Genomic DNA, 15,997 nt, shown 5'->3' on the forward strand with positions numbered 1-15,997 from the left:
GGCTGACCTGGTGGCCTGAGAACAGGACCTGCTGGACCACCTGAGCGTGGTGATCAGTGGCCCTGTTGGTGAGTATCAGATTGACAAATGTGTACAGTAGAATGCTTCTGAGTGACAGTAGGAGATGTCTTGATGTGCTGCATGCAATGTTTCTGGCCATGTTGAATGCAAGTAGAAACAACCTTTAGTGTCCCAGTACTGATATGTATCCCACATGTATATACATGTTAATAATACAGTCCTGAGCTTTTTTTAAATCATATCGGAATATTGCATAGGGACACATGTACCAAGCTATTCTTAACTCTCACAAATGGCCTCGTTTTCAGATTTATTGTGTTTAAGTCAGTTAAAATGTTAATTCAAATGCACTCCCCAATTTTGCCATTCTGTTATCACATTGCCCATCACAAAACAGGGTTTGATGGTGGTATTTAGGAAGGGGCATTACTTTCCTATTAGTGAGTCGCAATCCAATGATTGATTCATTCTTGACCACAAAGTCTGGCACTAAACAATTACAGTTGCCATCCATTTCAAGTTGGTGCTAACCCATTTGCAAAAGGGAGTGGTCCTCATGGGATCCCTTCCACTTTGTGAATGCATGCCCAAAAATTGTTGACCACAAATGTTGGCACTAAACAATTACAGCTACCATCTGTTTCAAATTGGTGCTGACCCATTTGCAAAAGAGGAGGGGACCCATGGTATCCCTTCCCCTTTGTGAATGCATGGCCAAATATTGTTTCCGAGCAGGAAGTTGTCCCACGGACCACTGACTGCTTCCAAAACATTATTTGAGTCATAATATTGGTTTTTGAAATGCTTTCTGTTTACCCCTGCTGAAATATGGCTGCATTTAAATGAAAATATCCATCCCTATTTGAAAGCAGTCACAGATATGGTGGTCTGCTGAGCCCAGCAGGCCAGCATCCCTGTTAATGCTGCCATTTCCAAGAGCTTTTCAAAATGAGACCTACCTCATCAAAATTCACGAGGTAGGTAATTTGCCACCCCTTTTGTGAATTGCAAACAGTGTCACTGACAGTGTTGTACCTCAGATCATCCTCCTTGCAAATTGCTAGTTTCTAAGTCTCTCAATATGTGACTCACAAAACCTGATCTTGGTACATTTGGCCCTCAGTAAACTGTGCCCATGCATTCTGTCAATGATGATCAGCTAAGACACTGTCAGCATACCGCATTTCATTGCATTGGGACAGCAAAGTGGGCTATCCATGTTTAGCGCTACATTGTTATAATTACACACACATGATCCCTGCCATTATGTTGGCAAAGGGGGCATATATGGCTTAGGGGACACTGCCAATGGGGCATTTGTTACCTACATACAACTGTGCCACATCTGTCATGGACCACAGAATGCACAATAATTGCTTACTCAGAATGTTCCCACATGTCCATCACTCATTGTCCCTTGATGCACAAGCCACAATACCTGAGCCACTTGTATTGCAGTGCACCAGGGAAGTGCTATTGAAATTGTCACCCAATTACAAATCATGACATGGAGTACAATCTGAAATGGATTAGCCACAAATGTTTGTAGTCAGGTTTAGCACCACATGATTCTTAGGCCCAGTGCAAGTGTGCATATGTGTGTCTATCACTCACTGGAGTATCAGTGTTAATGCAAGTTTTCAGTGATATGTCTGTTGGAGTGTCCACATGCAGGATCAGCAGCTCGCTCATATAAAATGTTACACTCTGTGATATGTTGTCCACACATTTGTACAGTGATCTAACATTGAGAATATATTTCCTTTCGATGCCATACAGATGGACCGGTCCCCTATACCATCAGGGAAGTGGCTCTATTTGAGGATCCAGAAATATCCAGTAAGTGTGAAAATGTCTGTCCTGTGTAGTGATTGCAGCTGTTGTGTGAGTGACTCTTGTGTGTTGCACTCATTGCAAGATATGATGAGTTGGCACGTGATCTGATATATTACTTGACTGGATGTTGACATAGTGTTCCAAGCAAGGGTTCGACATTCACAGGCAGAGAGTCATATTTTGGGAGTCTTGTGCTGCGCAATAGGCAGCAGCATGTGAACAAGGTGATTAGTAGCCACATTTAGGCCCACATTTGACTTGGAAGTTCTCCAGTGTCAGAATATTGTCACCGAGTCATACCTTCATTATCACAAGACAGAGATGCATCAGTTTTCCACACAGAATTTTGCATCCCTGTATTGTAATGTACATTGCGGACTGTATGGGTAATTGTCTCCCAGCACCTAGCCCAATTTAAGTGGCATTTATGTGGTATGTGATAGGCGTACATGCAGGTCAAGCCCAGATGTGTGCTGTCATCAATGTGGGTGATTTTGGAATTGTGTTTGCAGATCAGGTATTGATGGTTGTCCACAAATGGAAATATGAATGTAGATGTGATTGACCTATGGATATCTCATTCCTCAGTGGCAGCCCTCCTCTCATGTGTTTCACTCATTAAATCCATGTACAATTGGACATGGCTTCTTGGTTGTCCTCAACAGTTGTGATGATATATTCCATGCCCATCCCCCCTGAGGCACAGGGGTAGAGGAAGAACATATATGTAGGTAGATGTGATGGTCACAGTGTAGATGACAGTCATCTCATTCAAGCATGCATGTGTCCCAAACAACAAGACCCCTTATGATTAGCAAGTTTATACCATCCTGCCAATTACATCTACAAATCACTGGACTTTGGTGCCTTGAAGTTGACTCAGATGATAAAGATTGGTGGGCCTGACCCTTGTGAAGTACTTGCTGCATTTGCATTGTGACACATTGCACTGCATCAATGCACAGATCGCTTTATTTGGTACATCTCTTGTTGTGCTTTGCTGTGCTGTTAAATACTTGATGGGTAGGCAGTGTTGCCATTTCATTCATCGGGGACATTATATCATCTGTACTGTGATTTGGACTGCGTGTGCTATTTGAGGGAGAGTGTTAGATTATCATCTGTACATGCATCACACAATGATGACACTGATGGTTGCCTGACTCATTTTTACAGCTGCCAGCATGAATGCAGAGGAGATCAGGGATTTCCAGAAGTGGGCAGTGAGGTACAGACTCATCTTGGATGTCGATTCTGGGTTCCGGAGGATAGCAAGACACTATCGGAGAGAGAGAGCCACAGGAGAATGGCAGGCTTTCAGCCAAGGGGGACCAGTATTGGCCACAATTGGTGGAGCCACCACCACAATTGCACCCAGTAGCACAGAGGCCACCATAACATCAGTCCCACCCTCAATACCCACCACACCTGCTGCATCTTCCACTTCAGCACCACCGACCACCACACCTGCAGGAACAACAATGTCTGGAACACAGACCACCACATCTGCTGCTTTGGACATGGCCGCCATTTCCCAGCTCCAGAGGGACATGCGTAAAGTAATGAAAATGCTTGACACTCTCCAGCGGGACGTGGATAAAAATAGCCAGAGGCTAAAATCTATAAAGAAGACTCTAAGGAGGGCAAACCTCTGAACTCCTGCCTCCCATCACCCCTAATTCAGTCCCCTCCCTCCTCATTCCTTATCCAGTTTTTAGTGGGTTTAGGGGGTTTAGTGATATGTTAGAGTAGGGTAGTAGTTTAGATAGGATAAGTAGGTGGGGGGTTTCATTTCATTACATGTTAGTTTGTGGGTGGGTGAGTGGGGGTTAATGTTGGGGCTTTTGTGTATTTTACAAAAAATATACATTTGTTTAGTATTAGTTAGTATATGTTTAGGTTAGTATATGTTGTCCTAAATGTGTCTTGTCATAAAAGGGGGGTGGGGGCAAATGTTTAGAGTGCATTGTTAAATGTGGTAAGTAAGCTTAGCATAGAGTAGTTAGGGCCAGTTGTGGGTAAGATATAGTTAGGATAGATTAGGTTAGTACAGGTGGGTTACATAGTTTTAAGTTATTTTACTTGTCATATACTTAGGGAAATTGGTCTTTGCATGAGTGTACAGTGCCAATTCTCTGTTGGCCTGTTCATCCACATCCCACTCTTTACATGTTAATTCCCACTTCCAACGGAGCTGTCACATTGACAGCTACAACAAATCTAAATCTCTATGTATCTGCCATCCATTGTACCCACCCCTCAATGTGGCTCTGGTTCCCATGTATTGGACAGGTAGGTGTGGTTTTAAAGCTGTCATCCTTTGGGTCCTGTGTTGGAATGTTGGGCACTGTGGGACGTCTGCCTGCAGCCTGATGTTCATGTGAACACTGCTAAACTGAGTAGTGTACTCCCAGCTGACGTTATTGGCCAAACTCTCTTACACAGCAATTTCTGCTGTATGTTGTGGGTGAGGCATGTATGTTTTACAGCAAATGTCACATACACAATGACTTTCTTGAAGGGGATGTGGCCAGCATTGAGTTTCATCCTGAAGATACCTTGGGGCAGAAATATACTATTGCACTGCATTTGCCTCATTTTGTGATGCAAAAGAAGCGCAAACTTACAAACTACAATTATATTTTGTAAGTTTGTGCTGCTTTTACTTCACAAATGCAGTGTAGAAGAATTAGAAGTCAAGGCCCTTTTGCATAAACATCTGCCCACATTTTGTTCTGCACTCTGATATTGACACTCTGTGACCATAGACATGTTATTTGCATCACAATTCTCCAGCAAAGTAGATGTGTCACATTACACAGAGACAAAGTGGTTGTGTGGGTGCTGTTTATTTTAAAGTGCTGAAGTGCAATATTTACATAGTCCAGGTTTGTGAGCCCATTAGTTTAAAGCATTCTATTGTGATGCAACACAAGTGCAAGGTTGAGGGACGTGTCATTGGACATGCTGAGACGAAGTGTCATTCAGTGCAGAGGAAAATGAATTACCAATTGAGTAGTGAGAAACAATTGTAGTCCATAGTGGTAATGTAAACAGTGTGTCAGTGAAGAGTGCATGTCACCAACTGTAGCAACACTGGCATGCTGTCAAGCAAAGGAGAAAGGAAAAACAGTGCCCATGTGGCATGGGCTGGTGCTACTGGGTACTCCTACGGGTGAATATGATCTGTTCAACATCTTCATCCCTTGATGTGTATGTCATATCCTCTGCCCTTGACAATGGTGGTGATGGGTTTGAGGGGGGCAACACACACTTCAATGGTTGGAGAAGTGGACTCCAAATTCCCGGCAGCTGCCATCTGTGGAACTACATATGGCATTTCTGCAGCAAGGAGGAGCTGTTGATTATTGAGCATGGCAGCAACATCCCTGTGGTAGGCAGCCATGTGTGCCCTGAGGGAATCCAGCTTTTTGTCATGCATGCAGCTGCAAGATTGGGAGGGCAGGTGTTGTGGCAACTCCCTCACAGCAGTGGTGAAATCCCTCCCTTGTGTGACATATATGGCTGCTGACTGTTCTGCGGACATCATCATGCACATGCGCATCCCCTCAAGGCTGGCTGCCATAGCTTGCACCCCCATCCGCATCTCCTTGGCCAGCTCCCACTGTACTCCCACTACTGTCCTCTCAAAGTTGGTCTTTGTGTCATCAGACTCCTCAGCTGAGTTTGAGCTGGCAGTTCGTACTTTTGGGGTGGTGTGGAGGTCCTCTGGAATGGCTGCTACAAGTGTGCTCCTCCTTGCAACTGGAGGTGGTATCTGGAGGGTTCCCAGGACATCTTGGGGGGTTTCCTGGCTGACTGTTGTCAGCTGGTCATCCAGGTCATCAGGGTAGTCCAGGCCAGACAGATCCACAGGAGAGCCCTCATCCTCAGCAATGAGATATTTTACAATTAGTGTGTCTGTGTTGTGCCAGTTGTAATGTGACATCACTGACTTCCTATTGGTGGTACATTGTAATCTTGGTTCCCATGCATTGTTCCTGTCATGAATGTTTGCAGTCTCTCAGCCCTATGCCCCACCTGCATGTCACATGTAGTGTGGGCAGTTTGGGGAATTGTCTGCATCACATCTTCTAGGTGTGGGTTCTGTCCAAATTGTGGCTTGCCACCTTCTTGTCCTAATCAACCCTCTCTCTGCTTCCATTAGCTTAATGAGCCCTTGCAATGATTGTTGGTGTGCTGATGCCGCATGCACCACACATAACAATATGGCCCTGTCCCAGTCTATCATTTTTCACATACACCTATATGGTGCTGAGACCTAGCACCAAACCATGTATTGCATTTCCATGAAACAGTACAGGTGTCACTATTGGTAGTTTCTCATGTTGATGTTTGCGTATGTGTGCTATATTGCATTGCACTGATGGGCCTGCAGAGTTTCATTTCCTCTTATGACTGTGCAGGTGTGTTTGCCTAGCTACACACAAATGTCCTCTCCCTCAATGCTGTTGTCTTGGCACTATGACACCTGAGATGTTTCATGGTGGCATTGCAGCTATAGTAGCACAGGCATAGGGGTACATCCTGGAATGGGCGGCATGGGTATGAGATTACTGCTGTGTACTTCATAATGTATGTGACAGTGCCTGATGTTTATTGAGTCTATGGACATGAGCAGTTGACAGGAGTTGCACTTGGATAGGGATTGATGGGGATTGATCACGTAGTCATACTGATCCCTCATTTTGAATGTGTTTGTACCAGGGGCACCTAACTACCATTTCCTAATTGACCAGCACACACAGCACAGGTAGTAATGGCAAGCGTTGTCAACGGTAAATGTCATTTGAGCCAACGGCCTGAGACTGAGCATTGTCCTCTAGTTTACATTCTGACAATACCAGCTATCCTGTGACAGCAGCCCAGTTTTACATTCTACCCTACCCTCCTGGTATGTTTCAGCATTTCCAGCAGCCTTGACATGGTGGTGTACCCCATGCAAAGGTTGTTGGTGCTGTGTTGCACTGTGTTCCAGGATGCCCCTGCACAGCCCATACACCTGGCATGGGCAGTGCAGGGAGTCCTGTTCCGTGCTCCTTTGCCCTTTCCACTGCCTGATTTTCAGGGCTGACATGCATTGTGTAGTAGGTATGTGCCTCACCCTTCTTGCACTTGACATTTAGACATTTTGATCTCCCATGCAACTTACCCTGCATATGTGTTGTTTCCTGGTAATCTGCGCTGTCCTGCGATACCAGTCACGATTTCCTCTGGGATGATGGCTACAACCATCTCCTTTATCTTGCTGCCTTCCTGTTCCTTGCCATTTTTTCTTTTGTCCTGCACTTGCAGTCATGCCAGTGTTTCTTGCACTCTGTGACAGTTCTCCTGACCTCTGCCACACTGTGAATCTTGTCCACAATCTGTTGCAAAATTGCCTTTCTCCTCCCAATTGGCAATTTAGAGGTTATGAAGAGTTGATGCTGGTGCTGCGTCTCCTCTCTGACCAGGATTGCATGCTCCTCTGCACTGAAGCAACACTCCTGGCTGGTTCCTGGTTGTGTAGGGTCTCCCAGGGGTCTCTCCTGGCTTCTGGGAGCCATTTTAGGGCTCATTGGCACCGTTTGCTGTGTTTGTGTTTCGTTTTCACGCTATTGCAGTGGAAAATGGTGCATATCTGTTTTGCAATGCTTTTCCATGTCGCAAACCGAATTAGAGTCATTTTTCCTGCATTAACGTCATTTTGCCATATGGCAAGGAGCAATGGTTAGCATAAGGAAAACTCTAGACTCTAACCTGTTCTTAGCTCCATCCTGCGTCAAAGTATAAATTTGACGCCCGCTTGCCCGTTAAGCAATTACACTAGCCAGCGCTAACATTTTTGACACAAAACTGTGTTTGCTCAGTTTTGTGTCAAAAAGTATACATCTGGTGCATAATCCTCACACCAATGTATAGCGCAAAGGAGATTAGCAATACACGGCACGAGTGTCACAGACCTCCAATAACTTTGAAAGGCCACTACTCCTCAGATTCGACCATATGTATATTACCTAATCAGGAATGAATTTTCCTACAATTGACCAATTTGCATTTAAATTCAAGCAATTTGCATACAAATAGAGTAGACTTCCAAAGACCTCACACAGGTCGACTTCACATCAGCTACATTTTCGCCAGATTTGTGTATCTTATCTTACAGTATATAGAAGGAGGGGAATAAAATGTTAAGACAGACACAGGTATTCCCTCAAAAATCTTGAAATAGATATGATGATTCTCATTAAATATATAAAAACTGAAATTCACAATCAAGCAATAGAGTCAACATGGGAACTACCAAAAAACCTACCTACAGCAATGTACACACATTTCTTGTAACGATTTAGGGGCACAACTCTGCGGATTCTGTAACCGGAGCCACGTTGTCCTTTACCCTTTTTAGACCTTTCCTGGCCTGCCTTGTATCCTTATGCCGGTAGATTAGAAAGTATGTGAGTTCACTGAAGTGTTCAATGATGTTTGTGTCAATTCACCGGGCTCTGCAGACCAGAGCACATGACGAAAGGGATCCCACACCAATAAAATGACTTATCGGGATATTCGATGAGGAGCATGAAGTGTCAAAAGATCTTAATTCAGGACATTTTAATGTATCTATAAAGTTTACGAAGTTGAAAACCTTCTTAATTAACACAGGCTTGAAAATGCTGGGAGGTTAACCTGCATGCATTTATTCTTGGAAAATATTTTTTTGCAATGTAATCTTCCACAAGACCTTCTTTTCTGACTAAATCTTGTTGTTCTCATGTTTTCTCTCAATTAAAAAAACACAACATTTAGAAAGTTTGTAAAGCCTTGGAAAAATTAATTGAACACTTTTGCCCACTATAGCAGACCAGAAAGACATTTACAAGGAATGATTACTGACTGTTTTACTCTGTTCCAGGTACAGATCTCGAACCAGGAGAAGACATACAACTGCGTCCTGTCCTCGAAGGATTAAGGCTGGTGTGCGATGATGAGCAGACCTGTGATCAGGAAGACACGCACTATCCCCATATGCATCTGTGTGACTAGCGGGCAATGACGTGCAGCATCAAGGCTAGAAGTAAGGATTTTCTCAAGTTCATGCTTCTGTTTGTCGAAGTGAACGAGTATGCCATTCAGTAGTTATCTCGATTTTGCATTTTGCTAAAAACAACATGTAAGTTGCAGCTACCACGGTGAAATCCTCAAAAAAGGAATAAAAAACAGGGCAAGAAGTCTCCAAGGAAAATCATTTAAATTTCTTAATCGCTACACAACGAAGGACCAAAAACTGAACAGCCGTAAGTCGGGGAATAGATCTGGCTTTTCTTTTCCTACTTCTTCTGGAAGAGAACAATATTCAGAAGAACAAAATAGGACAAAAATAGAGTCAAACCTACTGAAAAAAAACTTCTAACTGTGTTTCAATGCAGTGTGAAAGGGAATTTGCTAGAAGTAGGAATATGACGCCCTGCCAAATGCAGGCCTCATCAAAGCATTTCTTCAGGCACTCTGGAAACAAAACCTGTTGTTAGGCCCAAAGATCACTGGACACTATATGACCTCTGTGTTGGAAATTGAGTTACAGGTTGAGGAGGTTGGAGCCCTAAGTAAGCAGCAACCACAATGTTAGGGTGGAACAGAAGCAAACTTCCAATTTACCTGCTCTTGACCCTCTAGTAGCTTGGTGTGAAAGCAGAGGAAATGTGCAAAGTATTTAGGCAGCACTTCTAACAGTCATAAAGTGAAAACACAACACCAATTTTGAAAAATAGAGGGAAATGTATTAAATTATTCGAGACCAAAATTACAAAAATCTAATCAGTAAAACCAGAGATATGCAATTTTAAATATTTAAGTGAAAATAGTACCTAGAAGCTCAATGCACCAACTGAGATTATCTGGTCAGACCAGGACAAAATGTCACAGATTCAGGCCGATTGTGATGGAGTGCGGACCGGATACAGGGACAAAGTTAGACCCTCTCAAAAAAGTACCTTAAATACCGGTTTGAGGAGCTTTGGGTGACCCAGCATCGATGTGCTATGCAGCAGCAGTTTAGAGGAAGGTGTGGGGCTGTGATGTGGCGTCCTACATCGTCCTTGAGGAGACTGTCAATGAGGGGCTTGTGATGTTTATTCCTGCATTGAAGACATGTCACTCACCAGCTGTTACGAAGGAGCTTCCTGGCTGTGATGCAAAGTCCTCTGTTGTCACCCAGATCACCCACGAAGAAAGGCTTGCAATGCGAAGGCTTGCGTTGAGGATGCCTCGCTTAGCAGTGGTTCTGATGAGAATGTGGGCTGCACTGTGAGGTCTAGCATCGGGGATGAATGTCACAGTGGTGATTATGAAGTGAAGCTGTGAGGAGGCTGTTGTGCTGCAGTGGTTCTGCCCTCAGGACCTCAGCTGTGCTGGCAGAACACCTTCAGACCCATGTCCAGAGGTGTAGGACTGGGGTGGCACCATTTGAGGGGGAGGAGAGACTTACAATGGGTTGAGTCCAGATGGTGGGTTCAAAGTCGTTGGAGCCTTTTTTGTGAAAGCTCATTATTTTTACCTGGTGCCTAAATTGAAGTAGGAGAAGGATCTGGAGTTTCCACTCCCCAGGGTGTTTGGAATTTCCTGCTTTCCAACCATGACTCCAGCTTGTTTGGTGTCACAAAAGACCAGTCTCAAAACGCTTTGTGAGTGTCAGTGTGGTAGGTGACAGCCCCTCCCCCTCATCAAGGCAGAAGTGGCCCATCCTGCAAGATCTATTCCGCCTTTGTCTCACTGCCTGGGAATAATACACAAAGGGCAACTGACAGCTAAACCGAGTCATGTGACACAAGAGACAGGCTACAGGTCTGGTTGGGACAAAAAATCTTAAAATCTGACTTAACAATTGAGAGGACTTTAAGTTACACTTCCTTAGATACCAAACTCAACATTCCCATCTTCTCCCAATTGAAAGTTAACACTTTTTAAATATAATAAGGTAACCACATGTTAGACTATGGAGATGGTAGGCCTTGCAGTAGGTAAGCGTTTTTAACTATGAGGCCAGGTAAAGGGTAAAAGTGCATGCCCAACATTTTAAATATACTGTACACTGCCCTATGGACTCTTTAAGACGTGCTCTAGGGGTGAGTTTTATGTATTAAACAGGAAGCTTTGAGACTGCCAAGAGTTTATTTTGCCAGGTTGAAATTTCAGTTTAAAACTGAACACACAGGCTGCAATGGCAGGCCTGGGACATGTTTAAAGGGCTACTTAAGTGTGCGGCATAGTTAGTGCTGCATGTCCACTAGTAGCAGTTAATTTACAGGCCCTGGGTATATGTAGTAGCACGTTACTAGGGACTTACAAGTACATTAAATGTGTTGATTGGATGTGAGCCAATTCAGTAATGTTGTAAGGAGATATCACATGTACTTTAGCATTGGTTAGCAGTGGTAAAGTATGCAGAGTCCTAAAAGCCAAAAACAGTGGGTTCAGAAAACAGAAGCTTGAGCATCAGCACAACACACGGGCCGTTGTGTTCAACAAAAAGCATTTTAAGATTTTAAGTTTTTTGTCGAAGCATCTGTCATGATTGGCCTTGTACCACCCCTGACATCAGTAGATCCAATACCGATTTCTTGATATTCCCGGAGGAGTATTGTGATTCTCCTCTACACTCAAGGGTTTATATGTAACTGATTAACTGCAGACAGGTGCCATGATTCTGTAAACCATTGAAAGGCGCATCTTGTCTTTACTTTATTAACATTTAGCATCATTTGAATTTGCTGTTAGGCACTAATTAAATGCTCCATTTCCCCAGTCCCAACTGTACACCAATGGATTTAGTTATTATCCCTGATTACCTGGGAGCATTCATCTATCTAGAGTGCTCAAAGTGACTTGTTTGTTCTGAAATCTTGCCCCCTAATATTTAGTTTCCATGTGTGCATACATTGATCCAAACCCATTCCATCTACCTACATTGCTTTGAGACCTGTTGGTTATATACCGGGGCTCCATCTGTAATGTGCCCCGTGGAATACAGTTCCTGGGCCCCTCATAGGCCCGTTAACATAAAACCAAGACTGAAATGGCTCATTTTCACCTGAAAAATCACTGTTAATGCTTAAGAAGTGTTTTTTAGGAGTACTGGATATTTGAGAGCGGCATTACATTTGAGTAAATAGCTTAGTGCTCTTTACAATTATACATTAATCACACTCGTTGTGTGATAATGATATTAACTTGTGTACATTAATTAAACTGATAGTACTTGACTATAGTAGTGAGAGTTACATATGTGCACAATTATAATAAATGTATTTACTCATGCTATCTGTACCCAGATGTCTTCCACCTTTTTTTTCTAAATGTTAACATGAGTTGCGCCTAGGCCCAAAAGCCTTGAAGATTTTCCTTTTAAATTGCATTATAACTTTCATCTTTTTCTCTTCCCTGCAGGTGCTTTATCAAGGAACATTTGTTAGTTAGAATATATCTATGTTTACTATTGACAACTGTTAGATTAGGCAGTCTAATTGAAACTGACATGTAGCACGTGGTGATGGGAAAGAGCCCCCCGTACCAGGCAGGGCAAGCTATTGCTAACTTCAAAGACGCACAGATGAACATTTATTTGTTAGACGCTGGGTACCTGAAGAGTCTACCTGCTACCAGAAAACATTAAGTTCTGACTGGACCATCCAGAGGCAGTTGGCGGGACGTACCTTCTTGAACCTTCTATTGCATGTTAACAGTGTGTTTCACAGAATAGTCTAGCAGAGTCTGCTCTGATGTCGTGAAATTAAGACCTTTCTCAATCTCTGCTGATCCTCCTTGTCCACTGTGCTAAGATTCATGCTTGAGCACCCATGTCTTTCACCTGAAACATTTTGTGGTTCTTCTGATGCTAGCACCTTCCCCTTTGCAATTCCCCATGTCACATTTGATGCTTTATTTAGGATAGGGACATTCATATATGGAGCCAATTTATTTCTTATTCTGTTCTCTCTATGTCATTTCATTTTGCATTTTTTTCATTATAACATACACATTTAGATTGTATATCATATTCATGTAAATGCTTTTGCATAAATTGACATACTAAATGATTGCTGTGCAACCTTTATTGAATTTTACTAGAAAACATTCATGGTTTGGACACCATATTGTCTTTTGTATTTGTGTATTTGGGGAGCCACATTGGTTTCTCTGTAATTGAAATGTGTTGCTGATGCTAGATCCTTTCATGTATTTCCATTTGACAATTGAAGGTCCATACAGTCCATTCAGGATATTATACAATGACAATATTAAAATATTTAGGTACAGAGAATCAATTGATACATGCAGTTCCAGTGCCATCCATGCCTATGTAAGTTTCTGTTCTTTCACATCAATTTAATGAGCTTGCTCCAACAGCAAAATATTTACATAATTTTGTTCAAGAAAACTTGACATTTTTTACTTTCATTTGCTTTTTTATTTTCTATGATTCAGTCTTTCACATAGTTGAAATCAATTTAGTTAGAAGCATGTAGATACAGTATTATTCATATTTTATACCATGTGCATCCATTAAATAACTACAGGTGTTTTTATTGGTAAAATATTACTCATATGGTACAATAATGAGGCAACTTCTACACAGGTTTTAGGAAATGTAATGACTACTGTTCTGACTGTAGCACTGGATGTTAAGCCATTAACAAACTCCATACCTATTACTTCTTACTTCTAATGTAGTATGCTTACCCCTATATCTTTTCCTTCCTAACTTAAACATTACATAGGTTAAAAGGTTTCCTGAAGCTACTGCAGCTTTAGTAAATGATTACTACTATTATTACTAGTGTCTAGTGTTTTTACTTAAGTCCTGGATTCTAAATCATTAACAAACTCCACATCTAAACCTACTTTTGAAGTAGTATGCTTACCCCGCATTCATGGACGTCAGTTCACCAGAATGCCATGGGTAGCGGAAGTGACATCACACACCCTTTGACCTTACTTGCATCACAGAAAGTGGCATCATATGACATTTGACCCTGAGTCTTCCCAGTAAATGACACGACATGATCTTGAATATAATTAACCTTCCTAAGTGGTAGCAACTGATGCAAGTGAGCCCAACCTGTTCCAGGAAGGGTTTTGAGGGGGAGATAACCTCTCCCCCAAGAAAATTATTAAAATGAGCCAAATAGTTCCTTATAAAGAACACATTTCACATAAATGTACTAAAACAAATAGAGCCCCACAGTACTCTCATTAAATATTTATAGATTTTTAATGGTAAATAGGCCAATGAATCCAGATGTTCTCCATGAATTGACTGTATTGTTTTACAAATGCATCTGAATGTGCTACCATATCTCAAAATGATCTTCATTACGCCAGGGCCAACAGTTTGCCAGGGGTGCCTCTTATATGCCATGGGTGCCCCATGGCCAAAATATACATTTGATATGTCAATGTCAGAATTTTGTAATTAATGCAGTCCATATATCATGGATGACGCTAATGTCAAAAGGTATCCAGTGGTGCTGGAACAATTTTCAGAGCGGGAGTGCAGCTATCAATGTTACATCATTGAAGACCACACAAACAGCAAGTGCAATAAATAAACAATGGCCATTCAGCGGGAGAATGGTTAGGGTGTAGTATGTAGCTGGGGTGAATTTTGGAGCACACTGTTGCAAATATATTTCTAAAGCATGGAGTGGTAGCACGCTCTCATTTAAAGGCAGCTCTTTTTTATTGAAATGGGCACTAAATTTGCCGAAACATGAAGTTGTACTGATAAAAGTATACTGTGCACAAAAGAAACTGCCTGAAAATTGTGTTTAGGAAATGTCTATCATTTGTGATTCAGTGAGTAAAGTGTTTTGATCCTAATAAAAACTTTGGTTCTGATTTAGAGTTTGGCGCATGTAGCACTCAGTCACAAATGTGACAAACACCCCATCCGTCATGTAATGAATCCCATAGATTTTAATGGGATTGTAATACAGCAGAACATTTGTGTAACCCATCCACAAACTTTAAATCAGGCACTTTGTTTCCATCATACTTCACAATTACAAAAACTGTGCTTCATTTTTACTTCCCTAACAGCTACTATATTTTGGAATGCGTGTACAATTCATTTAGTGATCTAGAGATATTCATTATTGTTGTGTGTTAAAAGTAAATTACATCCTACACAGAATTCGAGCAACATTATCATATAGTCCAGTCTACAGAAGGCTCCCAAATTGCAGTCAGAAGAAGAAAAGTATAAGCAATCTCCATTTTAAAAACTTTTTCAGAATACATAGCCTGACATTCAATCTTTGAACAAATAGGAAATGAGTCAAGATGAGGACATTTTTATTGCTCATTCACTGTCTAAATCAAAGCATGATTATTTTGGGGGTGCTGCAGGACCCCCATTCATTCTTCTTCTAGTTTTAGAGACTATATAACCACACATCTATATTAAGTTGCAGGTTCAAATTAAAAGGTTTTTGTACGGGTCATACTCCTAGGCAAATGAGGGAACATTCCCAGGAGAATCTGTAGACACACTTGACCTAAATCTTCGACTCTGCCCTGTCCAGCTTAACCAGCTTAACCAGATAGACCTGTTTGACACTTTAAGGTTTTTGGCCACTAAAATACCACTACAACCCCTGCTCATCATTCATGCCAAAAGGGCAGGGTCTGGTGGGATATTGCATACTAAATTCAGAGAACCAGATTCTGTTCCTCTCATTGAATGCTCAATATCTCAGCTATTCCTGCTCTTTGATCTGACTCCACAATAATTTGGAAATTAATAAATAGCAGGGAATGTATCAGTGTTGCTGAAGGGTACATAGTAATTTAGAAAAATCTGATACTATAATTTTTGCATGGATGGAAATCCATTCGCTCCCCTTGGCAGCTTGCACCATCTTCAAAGTAAGCTGCACCATTCAGAAAGTCTTCACAACCAGGCAAACGTATCATCTCTAGTGTTTCTCTGCACACCCACAGTGAGAAGACCATCAGAACGCAGACTAAGAAGTGTAAAAAAATTAGATAAAACAATAGAGCAAACCTTTTCAATCTATGTACCCTGGATCTGAAACAACATATCCATATCCAATGCACCTGCCCCAATGCTGCTCCCATTTGG

The sequence above is a fragment of the Pleurodeles waltl genome, chromosome 2_1, assembly GCF_031143425.1.
Source record: "Pleurodeles waltl isolate 20211129_DDA chromosome 2_1, aPleWal1.hap1.20221129, whole genome shotgun sequence".
NCBI lineage: Eukaryota > Metazoa > Chordata > Amphibia > Caudata > Salamandridae > Pleurodeles > Pleurodeles waltl.